This window comes from Chelonia mydas, chromosome 2, assembly GCF_015237465.2.
Source record: "Chelonia mydas isolate rCheMyd1 chromosome 2, rCheMyd1.pri.v2, whole genome shotgun sequence".
NCBI lineage: Eukaryota > Metazoa > Chordata > Testudines > Cheloniidae > Chelonia > Chelonia mydas.
Window position 1 is genome coordinate 180,802,668 of NC_057850.1, and position 22,811 is coordinate 180,825,478.

The 22,811-nt window shown below is 42.3% G+C and overlaps 1 protein-coding gene across 15 annotated transcripts in view; it reads left to right on the plus strand.

The window, feature by feature from the left end:
* Window positions 1-22,811, plus strand: part of LOC102939317 (myosin VIIA and Rab interacting protein) — a 418,560-nt gene that overhangs the window by 52,698 nt on the left and 343,051 nt on the right. For 2 of the 15 annotated variants that reach the window (XM_037890212.2, XM_043540750.1), the window contains exon 1: window positions 9,767-10,477. The exons of 1 other annotated variant lie outside the window; for it this stretch is intronic. The gene's annotated coding sequence lies outside the window, so the exon portion shown is untranslated. Of the gene's footprint in view, window positions 1-9,764; window positions 10,478-22,811 lie in introns of those variants that run through there. 12 more of the 15 variants (XM_043540752.1, XM_037890218.2, XM_037890214.2 and 9 more) reach the window with 10 other exon arrangements.

The window sequence follows — 22,811 nt, forward strand, 5'->3', positions numbered from 1 at the left end:
AGAGCCTTTTTTGTGTTTGCACCAACATGTTATATGTACTGATCGATTCTGATGCAGAACCACAAAGAAGAGAAAGCAGAAAGAAGATACAACTGCAAAACAAGAGAACACAGGGCTAAATTGCCTGTGAATTCACTTTATTTACTGAAGTCCAAGCTGATTTGGGTGAAACATTTTCATGACTGGTTGGAGAATTACATGTTCTTTCCTTCCCCGCAACAATGCAGCTGTTTGTAAGGATTGTTTGGGTTTTTATTTGTAAAGAAAAGAACAGTTTTTTGACATCCCTTATCTAAATCCAGAGATATGGTTATAAAGGAAAATTTTAGTGGACCTCACAGGCCTTTCTTGATACTGATGTCTGCAAGAGTTATTGAGAGGAAAGCTACTGTATAAAGATGTATAGCTAATTCCATTTTTGCAATGCATGCCAACGTTTTGAGGAAAAATATTGATACAGCATTTTTCTTGTCTCAACCTTTGTCACATGAGCAATGGTTATTTAAAAAACAAACCAAACCAAACACTTTTCAGGGCAAGTTTTAGCCAAGCATCCATCTTTTAAAATGTTCTTTTTACTTGGACACTGGTTCTTGTGTTATGTGAAGGGGTAAATAACACTTTCTCAACACCACTCATGATTTTATAGATCTTTATCATATCCCCCTATAGTCATCTCTTTTCCAAGCTGAACAGTCTGCCTTTTTAATCCCTCCTCATAAGAAAGTTCCACACCCTTGTTCATTTTTGTTGTCCTTCTCTGTATGTTTTCCAATTCTAATATATCTTTTTTGAGATGGTGACCAGAACTGCATGCAGTATTCAAGGTGTGAGCGTACCACGTGTAAGCGGGGGAATAGTCCCATTATTGTGGGGAACTTTCCTGGCTTCTGCACTACCCCGGTGAAGTGGGCTAGTGAAAGGATCTGAGTCCTCGCTCCCACTTCCTTTACCCGGTGGCCTCCCTGCCCTTGAGGGCTCCCCTTCCACTCTCCTGTCTGGCAGAGTCCTCGTAACCCCAACCAGGCTGGGCCCAGGATTCCTGGGGGGCTCCACCCCCAACCCTGCTGTGGTCACCTAGGACAGGGGCCAGAGTGTCCCTACTCCAGGGTACTCTCTCTGCACTGGGCACTTCTCTGACCCACTGACCATTACATACAAGTTAAAGCAAATGCAAGTTATTTAATCAACAATTAATTTTAAAAAGAATAAGGAAAAATGGGAAAGGTTAAAGGAAACAAATCAACCCACTCTGTGGCAGGGAACATCACAAAGTGTCTCTGGAATGCCAGGGCAGTTCAGAGTCTGTTCCTTGTAAGTCCCAGGCCTTCTTCTCAGGCCCTGGCTTTGCTACAGGGATGCTGTGGGTTGGACACTTGCTCTGGTGGTGGCCACACGTTCTCAGGCTCTAGGTGGCAGGGCCCTTCTTCCCAGTGTCACCCCCGCCCTGTCGGGGTTACGATCCAAGCCTGGCCTGCAGAGCCTCTTGGCTGAGGTGTCTCCCTGTGCTGGGCCCGCTGCCCAGGGTCCCCCTCGCACTCCCCAGCTGCTCACCGCACCCAGCTCCGGACTGCTCCAGCCCCAGCTGCACCACTGTCTCTGCACTGCTGCTGCTCTGCCTCCAGCTCCCTGCGCTGCTTCTTTGGCCCCCCGCCTCTGGTTGCTGCAGCTCTGCTCCCAGGACAGGTCTGCTCTGCAGGCTGCTTCTGTGACTCTGCTCCCAGCACTGACCTGCTTCCTGGGCTGCTTTTCTGGCCCCTCTGGCTCTGGTTGCTGCAGCTCTGCTCTAGGGCAAGTCTGCTCTCTCTGGGCTGTGCCTCTGGCTTTGGGGCTGCAGCTCTGCTCCCAGGACAGGGGTTGCTCTCTCTGGACTGCTTTTCTGGCCCCTCTGGATCTGGCACAGCTCTGCTCCCCAGCTCAGCTTGGGCCCCTGCTTTCTCCTTAGCTCGGCCCCACTCTGTCTGACCCAGGCAAGTCCAGCTCACACGGAGGACGGGACCTCCCTGGCTTCCTGACTCCTTAAGTAGCCTGCTCGCCCTGTCATTCAGGCTGACCTGGAGCATTGGCCTCTCCCCATTGTTCCTGGGGCTGTCAGTCTCAGGGTCCTGATTTCCCATCGACCCTTCCCCCTTTTTAGTACTGGGAGCTAGCCAACCAAAACACCCCCACTGAATGTTAGTAAGGGGGCAACATTCCCCTTACACATGGATTTATATAGTGGCATTATGATATTTTCTGTCTTTGTATTTATCATTTTCCTAAAGGTTACTAACATTGTTAGCTTTTTTAACTGCTGCTGTACATTGAGCGGATATTTTCAGAGAACCATCCACAATGACTCGAAGATCTACCTTGAGTGGTGGTAACTAATTAAGACCCCATCATCTTGTGTGGTATATAGTTGAGATTGTTTTCCAATGTGCATTACATCTGCCATTTTGTCACCCAGTTTTGAGAGATCCCTTTGTAACTCTTCACAGTCAGTTTTGGTCTTAACTTTCTTGAGTAATTCAGTGTGCGGTGTTACTGTAGCTGTGTCAGTCCCAGGATATTAAGAGAGACAAGTTGAGTAAGAGAATATATTTTATTAGACCAGCTTCTGCTGAGGAGAGGGAGAGAGACACTTGTGAGCTAGACGTATTCATTTGTTTGTATGTTAGATCTCCGTCTGTGTCTTTTTAAAATGTAAGCTCTCTTTCTGTCTCTACTTAAAAATAAGAATGTGTATGATTTGTCTGCTATATAAAAACATTCACTTTTTTTATTTAACCCTAATCCCTCCTTTACCTAACCTTTGCCTTTATCTCTTTTCATGTTCAATATTTGTATAATTTATATGGCAAGCTCTTTGGGGCAGGGACCAAGCCTTTTGAAATCTCTGTAAAGTGCCATGCCAAATTATGGTGATGTTTAAATTCTTCTTAATAATAATAATTGTATAATTATTCCCAGCTCTGGCACTCATTTACCATTTGCCCTTGAGCCTTGAGTTACTTAACTGTTTCACTTTAATTATCACAACACCCTATGTCACTGGGGTATTTTGAAGCTTAATTTAATTAAGTCCTTTGAGAAACTAGGAGGAAAGGTTGCTATGAATTGAAAATTAGTATTTAATTATTCACTTCATTTTCATGTAAATGTCACTATAGGAAATATTTAAGTACACAATTACGGATTACTTATTAATCCATTTTTATTGCAAACAACAAAGATTTACTTATTTATGCCTTGTCTTTTAGTTTCTGCTCACAGATAGCAGTACTCTGAAGATGTGTATATTCATTAGGGGTCTATGTGGCAGAAACAAGGAGCTGTGCATGAGTCCTTCTTTAACAGGGACTATGCAAACCTAAATATCTAAATTCCATTATTCTGATTGGATGAGGCAATATGCCTTCCACAAAAGATTGGGGCATTTGGAAACTGAATTCTGGAAAGTTAGTTATTACCTGCTAGAAGTTTACTTCTTGTTATTTGAAGTCTGAGGCTGAAGGTATGGAGCCTGGTTTTCATCTCACTTACATGTATGTAAATCTAGAGCAGCTCCATTGAAGTCAGCCGAGTCACACTGACTTCACACCAGTATAAGTGAAAGGAGGTCTTAAATTCAGCCAGAGCTGTCCAGAGAAGAGCTCCTGTAAATATTTTCATACTGTGAAGTAGAAGCCCTGTGCACCAGTGTCTCCCACAAGGCGGAAGTCCCGCCCCCCAAATGTCAGGAGGAGGAAACATGTGGGAGGCTCCAGGAAATACTTGATGAGAATTTAAGACTTGAGTGAAAGGAAAATCAGACCCATTGCATTTAGTTAATATGTAAAGGAAGGGTTACTAACACTGATTTAGTATCCTTTTCCACTACATGCATCTGAAGAAGTGGGTATTCACCCACGAAAGCTTATGCTCCAATACGTGTTAGTCTATAAGGTGCCACAGGATTCTTTGCTGCTTTCACAGATCCAGACTAACACGGCTACCCCTCTGATACTATCCTGTGGTGGTCATCTCAGCCCCTACTATAAGCCAATGCAACTCAGTGGGTTACAACAATAGCTGAATTTTACAGAAGCACTGGAGGCGGTGTACCTTCCTGATAGATGCTTTTCCTGTTAGCCTCTCCCTATTTCCGAGTGTATAAGTTGCACTCATTTTGCATATCCAATGATGGATGCCAGTTTGGTGCAAACTACTTTCCCACTTAAGGTCACTTACACTTATTTTATGATCAACTTTTACAGTTTATCCACATGTAACTTATATCAGCTTTTTTTGTCACTATTGAATTTGGCCCTAGGATTTCCAAGGGAGATGTATCTACTTATTTCCATTTGGCTGAATTTTTCCCTTTTCTCTGAAAAAAGCTCACATTATGACAAAAAATGCCATAATCAATATGACACTTTGCTGCGTCACCCAGTTATTGTTACACATCATATAACTTTTACAAAACTTTTATCATGCATCCTGCTATACTAAATTTGCACCACGCAACATACGTACTAGGGTTTCTCCTTTATACTGTATATTAGTTTAATATAAAAGTGGAAACACTTCTTTGAAGCATCAAGGATTGGCAATCACTGGAGACGGGTGGGGTGGACCGATGCATATAATCTCCCAGGATTTTATCTCATCTGCTCCTATTGTTCTCACATGTGCTCTTTTTCTCCAGCCCTTCTCTTAGTTACACACCATCAGCTGCTAAGGACTGCTTCAAGTGTGGTCTGAGTTAATACCCCCTTCCCACTGAGTAATCTTTCCTTGTAAAACACACACAAATTGCTATACTGGAATGGAACAAAAGAGCCTCTAGTCCAGCATTCCATCTCCAGCAGTGGCCAACACAAGGTGTTACAGAGGAAGGCATAAAACCTCCATAATGCATCAAATGGTGCAATGCTGTAACATGGGAGAAAATGTATTCCTGAATTCAGCTAACTATTAGCATATGTGCTGAACCATGAGGACTTAAAATTTTTGCCCTAGCTAATGTAATTGCAAATGTTATTTGTAATTCATATGAATGTCTAATCTTTTTAAAAAATATATTGCTCTTCCAGTGACTGCTAGCTTGAGGTGTGAGTTTCAAGATTGATCGCCAGTCTGGTATTTTTTCAATCACATTAAAATGCTGGGTAGATGTTATTGATTACTGTACTAATATAAGCAATGAGTGACCTTTATTTTTATCCAGTGCTGAGAGTTATTTTCTTCAAACTAATTTGCTACTGTGTCATGTTGCACTTGAAAAATGCTGCTCTTGAAGATTATTTTTTGTAACTTTTATCTGAAGAAGTGACTTTTTTTGTTTGTTTGTGAGATGATGATGTTTCCAGAAGAACTGCATCAAAAAGATTTTTTTTTTAAAGGCACTTTGGAAATGATCTATGTGTCATAGACTGGCACCTATTTTATTAACTCAAACAAGTGGATATATTAATACTCTGTCATGGGTCCTCTCTTGCACAGACTCCCATGGCTGTGCCTCCACCATGTGCTTTTATTTTGTGTTCCCTCCACCAATTTCACAACAGTCCTTGTGCAACAGCCCGTTTACAATATTCAACTAGCTTTTGGCCTTCTCACTAGGGCCTGGGGGTAACGGAAAACTCCCTGTTTTGAGCCTCTGTATAGCTAGGCTTAGCTAGCCCTGTTCCTCCTTCTCTCCTTCCACTTCCTTCCTGTGCTGCCTCTTATCAGCCCAGTGCTGATGGGGTAATTGGCTCAGCCAGGCAGCCTGATTGAGTAATTACCCCCATCAGCTGCCTACTGGGGAACTAATTTAGAGTGATCAGAGTGCAGACTCACCTGTTTTCACCCTGCACTCTGTCACACATTCATAAATATTTGATGTATTATTTTCTTTCATTTGTGGTATAATGTGAATGCAAATGAAATATTCTCTAGATAATCTGCCAAGATTTATTGAATACAAAATATTTTAACTGAAATCAAACCAATGTACCTTGCAGTGAACAGCTGCAGCTACTTTAAAATAAAGTTAAGCAAGCATGAAAAACAGGTATGAAAATAACTTTACTGGAAAACTAATTAGCCCAATACAGTACAATCTGCAATGACACAGGATGTATAAAGAGCATGGTCCGATTACAGCAATGACTCACTGATTGTTGGAAATGACTGACTGGGCCACAACTTGATTATGATAAAACATTACATTCATCCCATATGGCTGGAAGTCTTGGTAGTCTGTACCATCTGGTTCCTCACTCCCACCTTTTTTTTTTTTAACGTGTACATCTATCCACCTTTTTTCGGCATATAATCTGCAGACAGTATCTACACTAAGGCCTTGAATACAGTTATTGGGTAGCGGCACCTAATCCCCTTTGGAGAGATGGGTCATCACCCCCCATCTGTCCCAGGTAGTGGTTTGTAATGCATAATTTGTGGAGGTGTCATGTACCTCACCTACCGGTTATGGGATTGTGCTACCACACTGTATAGCCATCAGCAATGTCTATTCAGGGGGACTTATTCTGCACCAATTGAAGTTAGTGGACATTTGGTCTTTGTCTTCAATGGGAAAAAAGATCAGTGCCATGCCATGTATGAAGATTGTTTTGCATTTTTAGGAAGGTGTGTTACATATCCTAAAACCTTTAAATATTTATAGGCATAGTAGTAGTATCAACAGCTACCCAGTGATGCAGAAAATTTATTTTGACCCTTGTAATTACTGCCATAGTAGCCTATGAGATAGTATGATTTATTATATAACCTATTTTAAACAGCACAGAACTCCATAACCTACATTGTCAAAGTAAATAACAAAAATACATGCAAACAGGCCAAGAACATTTTGAAAACTTCTCTCTGCTACCTCTCACATAATTACATAAATAGTACTGAAGAATTCTTTGGAACTAATGGTGGTAACAGACATATTCAAGCTGAATCTGTATATCACTACATCAGAAATAAAAGGGGCACCATTATAATAAATACAAGATCTGATCTTGATACAGAGGCAATTACCTGGAGAGAAAATGAAAATTTCAGGTGAGATAGATCGGGCTTTCTCATAATTTAGATCTCGTTAAGCTAAATATATATGAATGCTACAGCTCCAGGGAGCACACTTTTGCCTGATCACATCATCCTGAAGGCAGGATCTACTGTAAGACTCTTCACTGCAAAGAATAGGAACAGGGTGTTATCTGACCAGTTAAAATGCCACAGGAAACATTAAAAAATTGAGAGTTTGAAGGAAAAACATATAAAATGTATAGTTGCTCTGACCGGAAAAGGAAAAGCCTCACAACAGGTCGAAAAGAGCAGATACTTTCTGCTTTCCTCCCCCCCCCCCCCCTTTTGCATGTCACTTTTGAAAGGCATAATAGGACCAACAAAAGAGAGTTTGATTTACATTCTTGCAGGATTTATTTTTAAACTAAAAACCAGGGTAATTAGTGAAATACTTCTCTTTAAATTCTCTGTTCCTTGGATGTAAATGGTTGATTCCCAAGCCTGGGAACATATTGTCTCTTCTACTATGTACTATGTACAATCTTTTCACTTGATCGTTCGTAAGATATGTGGTGACAAACAATTGTACTTGAGATTTCCACATGATGTCCTCACCCCCTTTAAAAGTTGTTTCAAATTGTTCCTTTTTTCCACATAAGCCTTGTCCACACTAGAAAACTTACTAGCTGGGTTGCAGTAAATGTCACCAATGGTGCAGCTGCATTGGTAGAAGCAAAGATATAAGGGGTTTTACCATCATGTAATGAAAATCTGCTCTGTGCAGGTTTTCATGATACAATGGTTGTAAACACTTGTGCTGCACTGTTTCTGGCCATGCTATAACACAGGGACTATTTTTCCCCCCTATTGTAGAGGCACCCAGAGGCTCTGTCCTGAATCCACAAAGGGCCTTAAGCTTTGTGATGTGGAATGTTGCAACACCTATCTCTTAGGCACCTAGGAAATCACAAAAACACCACTACAATCTGCAAAGCATGAGTCTGCTACCAAGGCTCCCTATACAATGAATGGGGAGGGATAGGTGCCTAAGAATGGGAGCCACACAAGCCAACATGCTACACAGGGAGCTGCCTTAGCTAGCCCATGGGAAATGCTGAGGAGAGGGGTATGTGCCTGAAGGAGGCATCTGTGTCTGCTTGTGATCCATAAAAAGGAACCCTCTCCTGGAGTCAAACAGCTTAGAAGCCTAAGTTGTTTTTTGTGAGAATGAGTTAGTTGCCTGCCTCATTCCACACAACAGACAGGGGAAGAGCTGCTGCCTCCTTTATAACTTTTAGCCCAGGGAGTAGAGCACTTCACTGGGGTGTGGGAGACTAGGACTGAAGTATCCTCTCTTTGATGGGTACAAGGGATTTGAACAGGGCTCTCCCACATTCCTCAGGAGCACGTACTAATCACTGAGCTATGGGATATTCTGCTGTAGGGCTCCCTCAGTGTCTGCAGTTGAAGCTGTTGCACTCTGGAAAAATAGTGAGAGTGATTGGATCAAGAGGGACCGGACCCTGGGTCTCCCATCTCGGTACCGTAACCACCAGGCTACAATCTTATTCTCTCTTTCTCTCTCTGGCTCAATGACTATTTAAGTGTTTATCCACGTGGAACTGCTTCAACATGAGAGAGAGGAAATCCCACATCAGAATATTACATAGTCCAGCGGTTAGAGCACGTGACTGAAAGATGGGTGACCCCCTGTTCAAATCCGTTTTCTTTCTGAGGGGGGAATTGAATATGAGTGTCCCAAAACCCAGGCAAGTGCTGTAATCACTGGGCTGAAGTTATTAGATGGGCAGCAACACCACCACCTCCTCCTCTGGCTGGTTTTGAATGGGACCCTATCCAATAGGAAGCCTCTGAACCCACCTACTCGATCAGGCCCAGTCCGCCTGAACGTAGATGCTAGTGTTGGGGGTGCTGCTGCACCCCTGGCTTGAAGTGGTTTACATCATATTCAGGGTTCACAGTTCACAGGGTTCTCAGCACCCTGACTGTACAAATTGTTCCAGCACCACTGGGCCTGTGTTCCCCCAGTTTGCTTAACTATGAGACAAGTGTCCAGGTACCTGGAGGGAGGCATGCTTCGAGGCAGAAATTTACATGCTTAGGGAACCTTTCCTGCAGAAACTTAGGGGCTGAGTAAATGATGTTGCCTCCATGGTTAGGCACTAGTTGAGCAGGAGTTCTGTTGCTTAAAACTGGAATTTAGGTGCCTAAGTACCTTGGTAGATTTGGGCCTCCTATCCTTTTCCTAGTGCCTGTGTTTCCTGGGTTTGGTCTCTAACACATGCCAATTTTCACCTCCCCCCCCCCTCAGCTCTCCCCTTCTGGTCAGGTGGGACTCCCACCTGACCAGAATTCATAATCTTAGTTTTGATCTAATCTTTGTATCAGCTCCCTTTGCTCCCTCCATGCATTTCTAGTGTGGACATCCCACCCCCCTCTCCATTATATTCTGCAATAAGTGGGGCGGGAGAGTGACTTGGCAATCTTGACTGCAACTTTAAAATAGTGTGGCAACTAGATTCCCCCCCTGCCTCTGGCGTGTGGGCAAGGCTGTGTGAATTGGCAGCACGCGTGAGCCCTGTCCCCTGGGGCGCACTGTGCACCACGCACCTCCTTCCCTGTGATGACTGCAACTGCATCCTCTCCCCCCGCCCTCCTTGCGCGCTGCAATGCATGTGCCACGGTTTAGATGACGCGCGCGCCAGCCCCGGGCTCGCGTGGTTCAAGCGCGCGCTGTACACTCCTCCTCTCCCCCCCTCTCTTGGGAGAGGCGGCCAGGTCCGCGCGCGCGCCCTGGCGTAGTTCCTCATTTGCTCCCCCCCTCCCTTCCCGAGCAGGGGCCGGGGCTCTGCACTGATTGGCTGGCGGGGCTCGGCCAGGTGTCGGGCTCGGCGGCGAGGAGAGGCAGGGTAGGGCAAGGCGCACAGAGCGGGGGGGGGATGGCAGGAGCCGGCTGCAGCCGCAGCGCCTTGCACTGCAATCGCAGCCTGTAGGCGCTTCCCGAGGGACGCGGGGCCGGAGCCAGCGGGGAGCCCAGCGCTGCCCCTTTCCCCGGGCGGTCCCCAGGCGGGAGCAAGCGGCGCCCTGCTGCCCTGTGCTCTTCCCTTCTGGGATGCTGGCTGGAGCTGGGGGCACGCCGACCGGCCTCAGCCAGGAGTTCCCTGCGGCGTGCGGGGGATAGGAGTAGCCGGGGCAGCGTTGGAGAGCAGCCCAGCAGCAGTAGCGAAGGGAGGGTTTTATTGCATGACAGTCCTGGGTCTGATTGCTTCTTAAACCAAAACAGCGGGACAGCCTGTCTCCCCCCCGCCCCCTTACTGCTCTACAGTGCGTCCAGAGGGGGAAGGCACTGAAGGACTTGTTGACCCAGCAGGATCAGCTGTAGCGGGAGTCGGTGTATTTTTGCTGGCGCCTGTGAGAATTGATCAGTGAAGTTACTGCCCTGCTTCCATCTTGCGTTATTCTGAGTGTGAGTACTGACAATTGTCCATCTCTTTCCCTGCAAGCCCTCCTGCTTGCCTGTGTACGTAATGCAGGGGGAGAGGAGATGTGTCTTGTGTCGGGATTGGTATTTGGATGCAGTTGCTCACTTGGAAACTGCTGAATGTGGCTTGCATGGAAGCAGCTCCTCCGGTTCCAGATTTGGTGCTGGACTGATGTACAGTAGTTTCACTAACTAATGTGACACCCGGGTCGGGTGTCTAGAGGAGAAGGGGTGGGATGATTGGGGGGGGGGGGGGGATATGTGTGACATAATCCTCTGCCTGTATTCTCCCAATTCTTGCATCTGTCTCTTCCGCTTACCTTGCGAGTCACAATCTTGTTCAGTGTGGAATTTGCTCTTTTTAACTTTCCTTTTAAAACAGCCATTGCAGGTGAGTCCTATATTTAGTGACACCAAATTGGGTTGAGGATAGAGGAGGATGTAGGCTGAGATGTCACCCCTTAGGACAGAGAAGGAGAAACTGAGAAAGAAGGGATGATGGCAAAGCATAAAAAGGGGAGGGAGACTGGGATTCTTCTAAGGATCTGAACTTATTTTGCACTTCTACTAAAGGTCAAAACCAGACTCAAGCCATCCTCATTCATTTACACAGCTATGCATTATTTGTAGCTATTATTTTTCTGTGGTTCTTGGGTCTTTCTTCTTTGTATGAACTACATGATGGTTACATGTGTATTATAATGACCTATGATATGGAAATAGAGAGGAAATACTACCCAAGACATTGTGTAAAGGGAGGGACATATTTCCCAAATGAAATTTACAACAGCAAAGCAGTTAGATCCTGCTGTCTTTCCCACCTTATAAAAACAACATTAACTGGATGAACAGATCACTTCTCTTCAGTGATTTAATTTTACATTAAAATGTTAAGATTTATTTAGTTTGATTACAGGCCAGATGTCCGAATAGCTTGGCAGCCTTTTTAGTGATATCATTATTCAAACACTGTCATTGTAGTTATTAACAATAAATAGAATATTTTACTTTTGATGAACTAACTTCTCTGAGGCCATTCAGGATTGTACTGTAAGATGTGTAGCACACTCTCACTGCGTCCTTTTTGCTAGTACACCACATAGCACCGTTTTTTTTTTTTTTACAGCTGAAGAGCACACACATTCCTAGTATCAAGGTCAGCATATTGTGACTACTGGGGAAAATACCATATGGCTTAGGTTAACTTGCCTTGGAGAATGTAATTTAATAGTATTGAGTTGTTTTGTGTTTTTGTTTTAGATTAATATAACCAAGTAAGAACATATGAAGCAAAATATCTTAGTGCGGCTGCCTCATTAAGAATATTCTCATGGATGTAAACAGTGCTTAGAGACTTACATGGAGAGATACGTGGGTTTGTTTTTCTTTTAATCCCCTCCTCCTTGTTTTGAAAGTGTGGATGGGTGTCATCTTGAAGGTTCTGGAGCCTAGAATCTTTTACTACTAGCACATTGTAATATGGGGACTGGTAATAAAGGTCTCCTTTACTTTCCTGGCAATATGTCTCAACCCTATTCTAGAAGAACTGTCTATAAGTGATAGGATAGTTCAGTTTCCATATTCATACAAATCTTTGTGGTTGAGACCTTTTAAAAGGCACACAGAACTAGGTCCTGAGAGCATTAATGTGCAATGCATACATTATAAGGTATGCTTGAAAAAAAATAGCTGTTTCCGGGGACAGGTGCACAAAAACTGCTTTGTATTCCTAGGAAGTCATTTTTTAAAACTGTCTTTTTATACCAACTAATGTTCCTGATGAGCTATTTCCATCATAATTTGCAGTGCATGGAAGTAGAACAGTACCACAGTCTAGAACATGCCAAAATGAGGATAACTAATAATGGTTTCAATTCCCTTGCTGCCCAGACTTCCCATGCCCATGAAACTACTGTTAGAAATAAAAGTGAAGTCCCAGGAAGTGCATAATAGTTAAGTCCCAGGTAGACTACAAAGAGCTATAAAAGGATCTCTCGAAAACTGGGTGACTGGGCAACAAAATGGCAGATGAAATTCAGTGTTGATAAATGCAAAGTAATGCACATTGGAAAACATAATCCCAACTATACGTATAAAATGATGGGGTCTAAATTAGCTGTTACCACTCAAGAAAGAGATCTTGGAGTCATTGTGAATAGTTCTCTGAAACCATCCACTCAATGTGCAGCAGCAGTCAAAAAAGCAAACAGAATGTTGGATACCATTATGAAAGGGATAGATAATAAGACAGAAAATACCACATTGCCTCTCTCTAAATCCATGGTATGCCCAGATCTTGAATATTGCATGCAGATGTGGTCGCCCCATCTCAAAAAAGATATATTGGACTTGGAAAAGGTTCAGAAAAGGGCAAGAAAAAGGATTGAGGGTACAGAACGGTTTCTGTATGAGGGGATATTAATAAGACTGGGACTTTTCAGCTTGGAAAAGAGATGACTACGGGGATATATGATAGAGGTCTATAAAATCATGACTGGTGTGGAGAAAGTAAATATGGAAGTGTTATTTACTCTCTCTCATAACACAAGAACTAGGGGTCACCAAATGAAATTAATAGGCAGCAGGTTTAAAACAAAAGGAAGTATTTTTTTTTTTTTGCACCACGCACAGTCAACCTGTGGAACTCCTTGCCAGAGGATGTTGTGAAGGCCAAGACTATAACAGGATTCAAAAAAGAACTAGATAAGTTCATGGAGGTTAGGTCGATCAATGGCTATTAGCCAGAATGGGCAGGAATGGCATCCCTCTGTTTGCCAGAAGCTGGGAATGCGCGACAGGGGATGGATCACTTGATGATTACCTGTTCTGTTCATTCCCTCTCAGGCACCTGGCATTGAACACTGTCAGAAGACAGGATACTGGGCTAGATAGACCTTTGGTCTGACCCAGTATGGCTGTTATGAATTTTACCAAGTGCTTTGAAAAATTATTCTTAGACAAGACTTTATCACATCTGAATTAGAAGAAAAACTTAGTTTAATGTGCTCAAATCAGGGAGTCCAGATAATTTCCATCCCAGAATACTGAGAGAGCTGGCACCTGAAATTAGTAGTCCAGTGTGACACTATGCCCCATATTCTTCACAGAGATATTATGATATGAATATGGCATGACTAAGATGTGTTTTGTGCATGTGAGGTATCATTGGAAAGGTTCTGATTTGTTGAAAGTGATTATCCTATTTGTATGCATGTATCATTTTTGTATCTAAATTTAGGAATATTGACTATGTATCAATTACAACAGTGTTGGCACCTGGGGAACACCCACTAGACAAAATGCAATCAGTCTGGCTGTTCAGGTGGGGACAAGTCAATGAACCATTAGGGAGGACAACAGGTCTTTGAAGATGCTAATTTCCCACCTTCCTGGGAAGCTTCATAGGGCCTTTGACTCATGACTGCTTTGACACTGCAGGGTCGCATGATCATGGCACCTGGTACTGGACTCCATCTTGGACTACTACTAGTATTTTTCCACCAATGGTGGGGTGGGTATCAAACTGGGAAACAAAGGATTCTCTCCATATGTAATCCTGTTTAAGGCAGGGAAGTTAGTCAGGGTTCATTCTTCCCTGAATCCCCACCCAGGATGACTGCTGGAAACATCTAAGAAACAAAGACAAGCAGCGGGAGGCGGGGGTGGGAACGGGACTGAGCCTAGGCTGGAAAAAGTATCTGGGCTGTGAAAGAAATACCTAGAGTTTTAAGTTGCAAGCAAGAGCAGCTTGTCTTCAAGAACCTCTGCAATCTGCCTAAAGAAACATTTAGGGTGAGAAATTACCACTTGTAGCCAGTTTCTTTAGTATATTAAGCTTAGTTTGCATGTTTGTTTTATTTGCTCAGTAATCTGCTTTGATCTGTTTGCTATCCCTTATAATCACTTAAAAGCTATTTTATCTAGTTAATAAACTTGTTTTGTTTTCTCTAAAACCAGTTTGTGGATTTCGTAAACGGGAGGGAGAAAGCTGTGAATATTTTCCTCCACATTGAGGGAGGAGGCGAATTTCATTTAGCTTATGCTGTATAGTTCCCTGTGCAGCGCAATACAATACCATTTTGGGTTTACACGCCAGAGGAGGTGTGCACTGGGCGATTCCCATGCAGAACTGATCTCAGTGTCTGTGTCTTTCTGCAGCTGGGTGTGTCCCTACTTGTGTGTATGTGCTGGAAGGATCTTGAGGGCCTGGCTCAGCAAGGCAGTGTAAGGGAGCCCAGACTGGTGAAACAGGCGGGTTCAGTGGTACCCCAGTACATCAGGTGGCACCCCGGAATGTGGGGGACAGTTAGGTAACCTGTCACATCAGGTTATAAGGATTTTAAAATAAATTTTGTCTATTTAGGGGTAGTATTTTAGGATTGGAGAATAGCTAATGTACCTGTATTTAAGATAGGTCTGTAATTGCCTGGGTCACTTTTTCCCCTGTTGTTTTGACTTCAGTAGTATGTAAGGCTTTAGAACAAATTGTGAAAGAAAAAAATAATTAAATTCATAGAGGTAAAGGGGAAGTAACGCAACATGGGCTTACCAAAGGTAGATCATGCCAGACTAATCTGATTTCTTTCTTTGAGAAAACAACTGATTTTTTAATATAAGGGAAGTGCAGTAGATCAAATTTATTTGAACTTCAGTAATGCATTTGACACGGTACCACAAGGGAAATTATTAGTTAAACTAGGTAAGATGGGGATCACTGTCAGCAGGATAAGGAATTGGCCAAAGGGGAAAAAAGCAACAGGTTCTGCTGAAAGGTGAATTATCACATTGGAGGGTGGTTACTAGGTGAGTTCCTCAAGGATTGGTTCTGAGGTCAATCTTAGCCAATATTTGTATTAATGACCCTGGCACAAAAAGCAGGAGTGTGCTAATGAAATTTTCTGATGATACAAAGTTGGGAGTCATCTTGAATACAGAGGAAGATTGGAGTATTAGACAGGAACATCTGGATGACCTTGAAGACTAGAGTGACAGAAATGGGTTGAAATGCAATAGTATAAAGTGCAAGGCATGCACGTAGGGTATAATAATAAGAATTTCTTCTGCAGGCTGGGGGCTTATCAGTTGGAAGCGACAGATGAGAGACGTGGGGGTGTGAGTCGATCACAGGGTGACTGTCAACCACCAATGTGATGTACCTGTCAAAAAGACAAATGCAATCCTAGAATGTGTCAGGTGAGGCATTTCCAGAAGATAGAGAAGTATTAATGACGTTGTACAAGGGACTGCTAAGACTGTGTACAATTCTGGTCACCCATGTTCAAGAAATTGGAATTTAAATTGGAACAGGTGCAGACAAGAGCTGCTAGGATGCTCAGGGGAATGGAGGGCCTGTCTTATGAGAAGAACTTGGCTTGTTTAGTCTTGCAAAAAGAAGACTGATTGCTCTATAAATATGTTGGGGAGGGGGGTAAATACCTGGGAGACCCAGGAGCTATTTAAGGTAAAGGACAACATTGACAAAAGAACAAATGGATATAAACTAGTCATGAACAAATTCAGGCTGGAAATTAGAAGAAAGTTTCTAACCATCAGAGGGGTGAGGTTCTAGAATAGCCTCCCAGTAGGAGTTGTGAGGGCAAACAATTTACTTAGTGTGAAGGGAGAGCAGGATAACTTTGAGTGGGATTGTACAGGGTTGCTTTTGATGGTGGGGGGCAGGGCTCAACAGCTCTGGAGCTTATTTCTGGTTTGTGTCTCACATCCCTAAAAGTTCATGCTTCAGGGTTTCAGCTGGTCACTTGCAGGGATCTGGAAGGGATTCTCCCCACCCCCAGTGTATTCTGGAAGTTTTCTGTTTGTTTGTGTGTTGTATCTTCTTCCACTGAAGCATCAGGGACAGCCACAGCTGGAGGTTGGACATTGGTCAGGGAGAGCCAGGGCGCTGAGGTGGCATTGAGCATTCTCTCTCTCAGGTGCTTGGCTGACTGGTTCTTCCTCATGTGCTCAGGGTCTGACTGATCACCCATATGTGGAGTTGGGAAGGAATTTTCCCACAGCTCAGACTGACAGTGACCTTGGGGGGTTTTCACCATTTTTAGTGGGTGGGAGTGGGTCACTTGCCAGGATTATCAGGGTATGTACCTATTCCCACCTATTCTCTGCCTGGGGTACGTAATAATCTAGTCTTCTGTGGGCTGTAATCCTCTGGTCTAATTTTGGTTGTTGGATTTGGTATGTGGGTGTTGGGTGGCCTATGATGTACAGGAGGTCAGACTAGATGATCTGGTGATGGTTTCTGGCATTAAGCTCTGACTTTTTTGCGGTGGGATGGTGGGAGCTGAGTGCCAACTGTGCAGGGTTCCATTGTCATCACCCTTAGATCTTGTAAGGGGAACAATGGGTACAAGAAATAGGATGTTTGAAAGAGGGTGTTTCTTTTTTAAAGTGCGTGGCTGATGTTGAGGAAAAACTGTGTGTGCCTAAGACGACATCACTGTTCATAAGCAATTCATCCATGTGAAAATATGACTCCTGTATTGCTGCCAAGATCTGCAAGGTCTATTGTGATCTGATGAGTAACTGCTGGCTGCACAGTTAAAACTGCTTTAACGAGCACACCCAATTCCCTTGCTGTTTCAGAAATGTGAAGGGTCAGATTCATACCTTGGACAAATGCACACACTCCCATTGAAACCAGGGAGCAGAATTTCTTCCTTGAAAAGGAGAAAGTGTGGATTTAATTTGCTTGAATAGTCTAAATAAGTCCCCCAACCCTTCCTTAAGATACTTTCTCCACCTTCCATTTGAACCTATAGATCCTACCCTTGTTTACCTGGTATATTTCTGTAGATTTTTGATAAGCATAGCTCAATCACAAGTAAAGGCTGTTGGCTTATATGTGCACAGCTAGCAACCTGAAGGTCATTATGTTCAGGCTGCATACTAATTCATCCAAGTTTCTTATACTCATGAATTTGGTTTCAAAAGGAGTTCATTGAATACTACGAAGAGGAAGACAGATTGGGCAATTTGAATGAGGGAGAAATGTACTACCCCTTTGTTCAAACCATTTGAGAAATTGAGATCCAGAAGAGCAAAATAGAATGTGAGCAGCGTAGAAAAGACAAATGCAGCCGGATTTGCGGTGTGCTTTAACTTCTCATATCCTTCTGTGGGGAGCAATGCACATGCAACACATCCAAAATTTCTCAGAGGGATTATACAGATATAACTGGTGGCTTACTGTAGTCCATTATATGTGGCTGAGATATGATAAAGATCAGTGATTGTGATCTCATGTTTATCTTTACTGAGTTAATTTCACTTTCAGCTGAATAAATTAAGGATTGTATTCTTTGAAGAATGTTTGTTACAATACTTTGATTTGAACTTGGGATAGGAATTGCATCAGTGGGCAGCATCTTAAATATTTGATAGACAACACATTATTTTCAGAGTAAGCTGGTTTAGTGTCCCTATAGTAGTATAGATGAATAAATTTTTTTTTGCGAAGACCACATTAGCGTTTGACAGGTCAAGCTAAAATCAGCAATATATCAATGATAGGTTTTTAGATTTCACAGAGATTATAATGGGAAAGGGAATACATTAGATTTCTGGGCCAGCATCATTTCAGTAGCAAAGATGTGTGTGCGCGTGTGTTTGTGAGAATATCATGCTAACAAAGGGCTTGGTCTTGCAAATCTTTACTCACAGGAGTAGACTGCAATTTGGTTAAAAGAAATGAGATCTCTTTATCTTCTGTTATTCATAAACTTTACCTACTGCTACTTATTTAAATTATGCTATTCTTAGTGTTTGGCATTCTCATTGTTGCAGCCATTACGGTCTCCTGGCAGGCTTCAATGTAAAGCATTACCTAGTAAAATTAATTTGGGGTTTTTCATAGAATGTCATATTTCATTTTGAAGCTTTGTCTGTTGAAATGGGAGAGCCAGAACACTGAGCAGTTTGATCTTACAAATGGCACTCTTTTAATGATGTGTTCAATCATCATTGACAGTGTGCCCACAGTGGTCATCCAAGTAGTCTTCCTGTATGGTTCCTTGGTACCAGCAAGGAGGGGAATTATAGCCCACCCTGCTTATTGGAGTTCCAAATTCAAACCCTGCAATATAGCAGTAGACTGGATTGTCCTCCCAAACTTCTTGCCCTCCCAAGACTACTGTTTCTGCCGCACAACCACCATCTTTCTTATGGAAGATACCAGAGTAAAACAGAGTTCCACAGTTTGGCACAGTCCCAGTTGCTGCATCTGTTCCCATTTAAGGGAGGTCTAGAGCCTTCATAATAGAAAATAAGACACAGTCTCTTCTTGTGCCAGGAGAAATCCCAAACTTAGACCTTCATTCAAATAGGAGTTTTCCCATTGACTTCAATGGGCTTTTGAGCAGGGCTGCAGTCTTTTACCTTCATTCTATAGAGAGGCCTTTTCAGGGCCAAAAGAAAATAAAGTGCTCTTTGCTCCAGAGAAGATACCAAACGGGTTTTCTCTCCTCTTTTTTTCTAGAATGACATCAGCAGCATTTGCAGCCCATTTGCTTCCAAGAAACACCCAAACTTTACTTATAAAGCAAAACAGCCAAACACCCCACCTTGAACCAAACACAGAGCAACGAACACCTCCATATTGTTTTAAAAAATAAATAATAAGAGAACTCTGTGCAATAGCCTTTCTGTTGTCATACTCTGGCAGCTGTTTTCCCTCCTCTTATGAGGCTAACTGAGTCTGTCTGCTTCTTGTCTCTGCTTATAGACAAGACATAGTCTTCCTGGTGTGCAGCACCAGTACTTTTTGACCTGGCCATCGTCTGTGCTCCTGAGGACCCAGATGTGTACTGTATATCCTGTCACAATGACGTCCAAAACTGCAGAGCACAGTGGTCTTTGACCATTTAAGTTGGAGAAAATAAAATGAAAAAGAGCCAACTTATTTGGTGCAGTCCATCCTAAACTTCTGACATATGGGTGTTCAACATACTGCTCAACATTGCTTATAAAGAAGTAACAACTAATATATTCTTAAGCACATTGGGGAAGTGCAGTCAACATCAGCCTCATGTGTGGTTGACTCTAAAAAAGGAGAAATGGTGCTCCAGATTCCAGTGGTACTTGGTGAAACTCCTGGAAAGTTGTCTCTCTACATTTGTATCCCTCTATCATAAGTGTGTTGAAATTTGCATAACTCATCATGGAGTGGACTCTGATCAAATCATAGCTTATGTCTTGCAGAACAAGGGTCTCCATAGAGACACTAAACTTAAAAAGTAATCAAAATAGATTTTGGAAGGATTTTAATAGATCATAGACTGGTGACACTGCTGTTTGTCAATGGCTCAGTGAAAATCTGGCTTTATCTAAATAAGAAAGCAGAACTGGAACACACAAGTGCAAATCCAAACAGTGATTCAGGAAAACTGGAATCTTTCATTACCTGAGCGAATACCAAATACAGAAGTCCATAGGTTGAGTCCAGGATAGCAAGAAGAACCTGAAACATATCTGATGAAACATAATTCTGAGCTTCTTCCTTCTAGCATTTAATGTTGAAGATCCAGATTTCTACTCCTAATCAGTCTTTGAGAAGGAGGTTGCATCATAGCTTGTTGCATCAGAATGGTAGAAAACAGTGGATGGAATGTTCTAGAACAGTGATTCCCAAACTTGGTTCACCGCTTGTGCAGGAAAAGCCCCTGGCGGGCCAGGTCGGTTTGTTTGCCTACCGCGTCTGCAGGTTGGGCTGATCGAATTTTCTCAGTTTTTAAAAGACCTGTGCTCCTGTCCAGCCAGCTCATTATAATTTTGTGCATACTTTTAGCAGATAGTCTTGGTCAAAATTTGTGATAAACCTAGGTGTGATGAAAGGGAACTAAGTTGGTTAACATTTATCGGTATCTAATTGCAGGTAAAAAAGAGGCATAACCAGTTAGTAGACTGGTGACTATATTTCTGGGTCTCATTCTTGGATCCAGACAAGTTATATTTAGTGCAGGGCCTGAATATAGATAGTGTAAAGCCAGACTTGCTCCTTTATCTTCACACTCTCACTTGGAGCTGGATGAGGGCTTCAGCTCCTGAGTGCAAATTAGAATTGCCTTAGGAGTGCCCTAATTTGTGTCCATCTGCTGCCAATGGACCCAAAAAGTGAGAGATTACCAGAGCACAGCATCTCTCTGGCCATAGCAGGAGTAAGAACTGGCTTGTGAGGTTCTTGTATTTTTTTTTTGTACTGAATTGCAAGCTTTTAATTTTGGATAATTTGTATGCTTTTTAGATGAATGAAATTATTACTAGATGAACGGCATAGCATTCATTTTGTGTTTGATGTAATAAAGCCATTCTAGGGTTTTTTCCAGAAGAGGGTGGGAAATCTACCTCCCCCTTCAAGGTTGGGGAATATTGCAACAACTTAGCTACAAGGGCTTGATTTTGACCATACCTACACTAGTTTTGCATTGGCATAAACCCGCTAACTTGTAATTTATACTGGTGTAAGTAAGATTAGAATAATTCCATAGGTGTTATAGTAAATGAAGAAAGCACGGTTTTGTGATATTATCTTTGCTGTTTGTTTGTGTTTTTGATTATCTAATTGTTGCAAATTACTGAATTTTGTAAATTAAGTTTTCCCGTCAAAAGTATGAATTAGCAAAGTTTTAATATAGTAAATTTGCTCTTTATATCTGGTACTAATAGAGTATACTATATCATGATGGCAAGGCAATATCTGTTATAGTAATGACTTACTTTCCATTAAAACCAAATTTTTGGCTCCCCTCTAAAAGTCCTTTGGAAAAGTCTTTCCAGCTTCATAAGTGGTCTGTGGCTGGAGGTCAACTTTTGGACCAAATTTTACGTCGTTTGACAAGCTGCTTTTAGGAAATAAGACATAACATACTCGTGAATCCAAAATGTATTGCACTGAAAAAGTTTTAGTAAGCTGTGGCCTGTGAAGTAGAGTATTTGCATATTATGTTGACCATTATTAAAATGTTTGTAAAATGAAGCTAAATTATACACTTGGCTACATTACGTTGAACCTATATTTGCATGCATTGATCATGATGTGGCTTTTGAGTTAAATAATTCAGAGGAGCAGCATAGTGTTATAATGATTTTCTCCTACTGTGTTCAATTGCACAAAATTACATCAATATACATTATGTAACTTAATACAAGGTAAGGTAATATCTTGTATTGGACCAACCTCTGTTGGTGAGGGACCAGCTCAGAAGAAGAGCTCTGTGTGACTCATAAAGCTTGGACAGAAGTTGGTCCAATACAAGATATTACTTCACCCACCTTGTTTCTCTAATATCCTGGGACTGACACAGCTACAACTACACTGCATACGTTTTTCAGAAAGTCACTCTTTCTTTTAAAATGCTTTTTATTCTCAGATCATTAAAAGTATAGATGATAAAAAAGGAAGACTTACTGCAGCTTCACAGCTGTACCGATGCTTGAGCATTGTGAACATGCTGAAGTGTTTGCGCTGATTTGTGGATTGTTTTTGTCTTAGTAAGGTGCTCTTTATAGACTTAGTATGAAGCAGAGACACCTGAGAACCTGTTAGGACAGAGTGGGATTAGAACAGTTATTTAACTGTTGACATAAATTTGCCAACAAGCTGGTGATAGTCACGCAGTAAGTCAGAGCTACCATATAATTAAAAAATGTAGTGCTCATTTGCATGCTCGAACCATTAGACCACGCTGCCATTTGTACCCTGACCTGCAACAATTTACATAATGACTGTTGGCTGTCCATCAGGTTATAATATGTGAATTGCACACTATCAATCAGTGGCCTCTTTTCTCTGTGCCTGTCGTCCAAGAAATAATTGTCTATCCATACATGGCCATTACTGTTTTGTCTCTCTCCAGTCTCTTGCTCATGACTGGAAACACATCAATCATTCCTATATGATCAGAAGATTAAGTCTGATAGGTTGACCTATTATGTATTCTTTCTTATGACTCTTGTTGCTAAGTAGCAGAGGCTAGAGAAGTACAGTACAGACAATTAAGTGATAGCTGAACACAGTTTGCTTAGTTCAGTGTTATAAAAATGTACAAGATGAAAACGGGAGAGATGAGGTGAGATTATGTAGGGCCTAGAAAGTTTAGTAGCGTAGAGGTAAAATGTTACACTGAAGGGGCCAACGTTCCCTTGTTGTTGTTGTTCTGAATTTCTGCACCTAATTCTCATTACGGTTACACTACTGCAACTCCATTGACTTCAGTAGCATAGTTGTGGAGGACAAATTAGTCTCATGACGTTTAAGGCCAGAAGACACAACCAGATCATTTATGCTGACCTCCTGTATATCACAGGC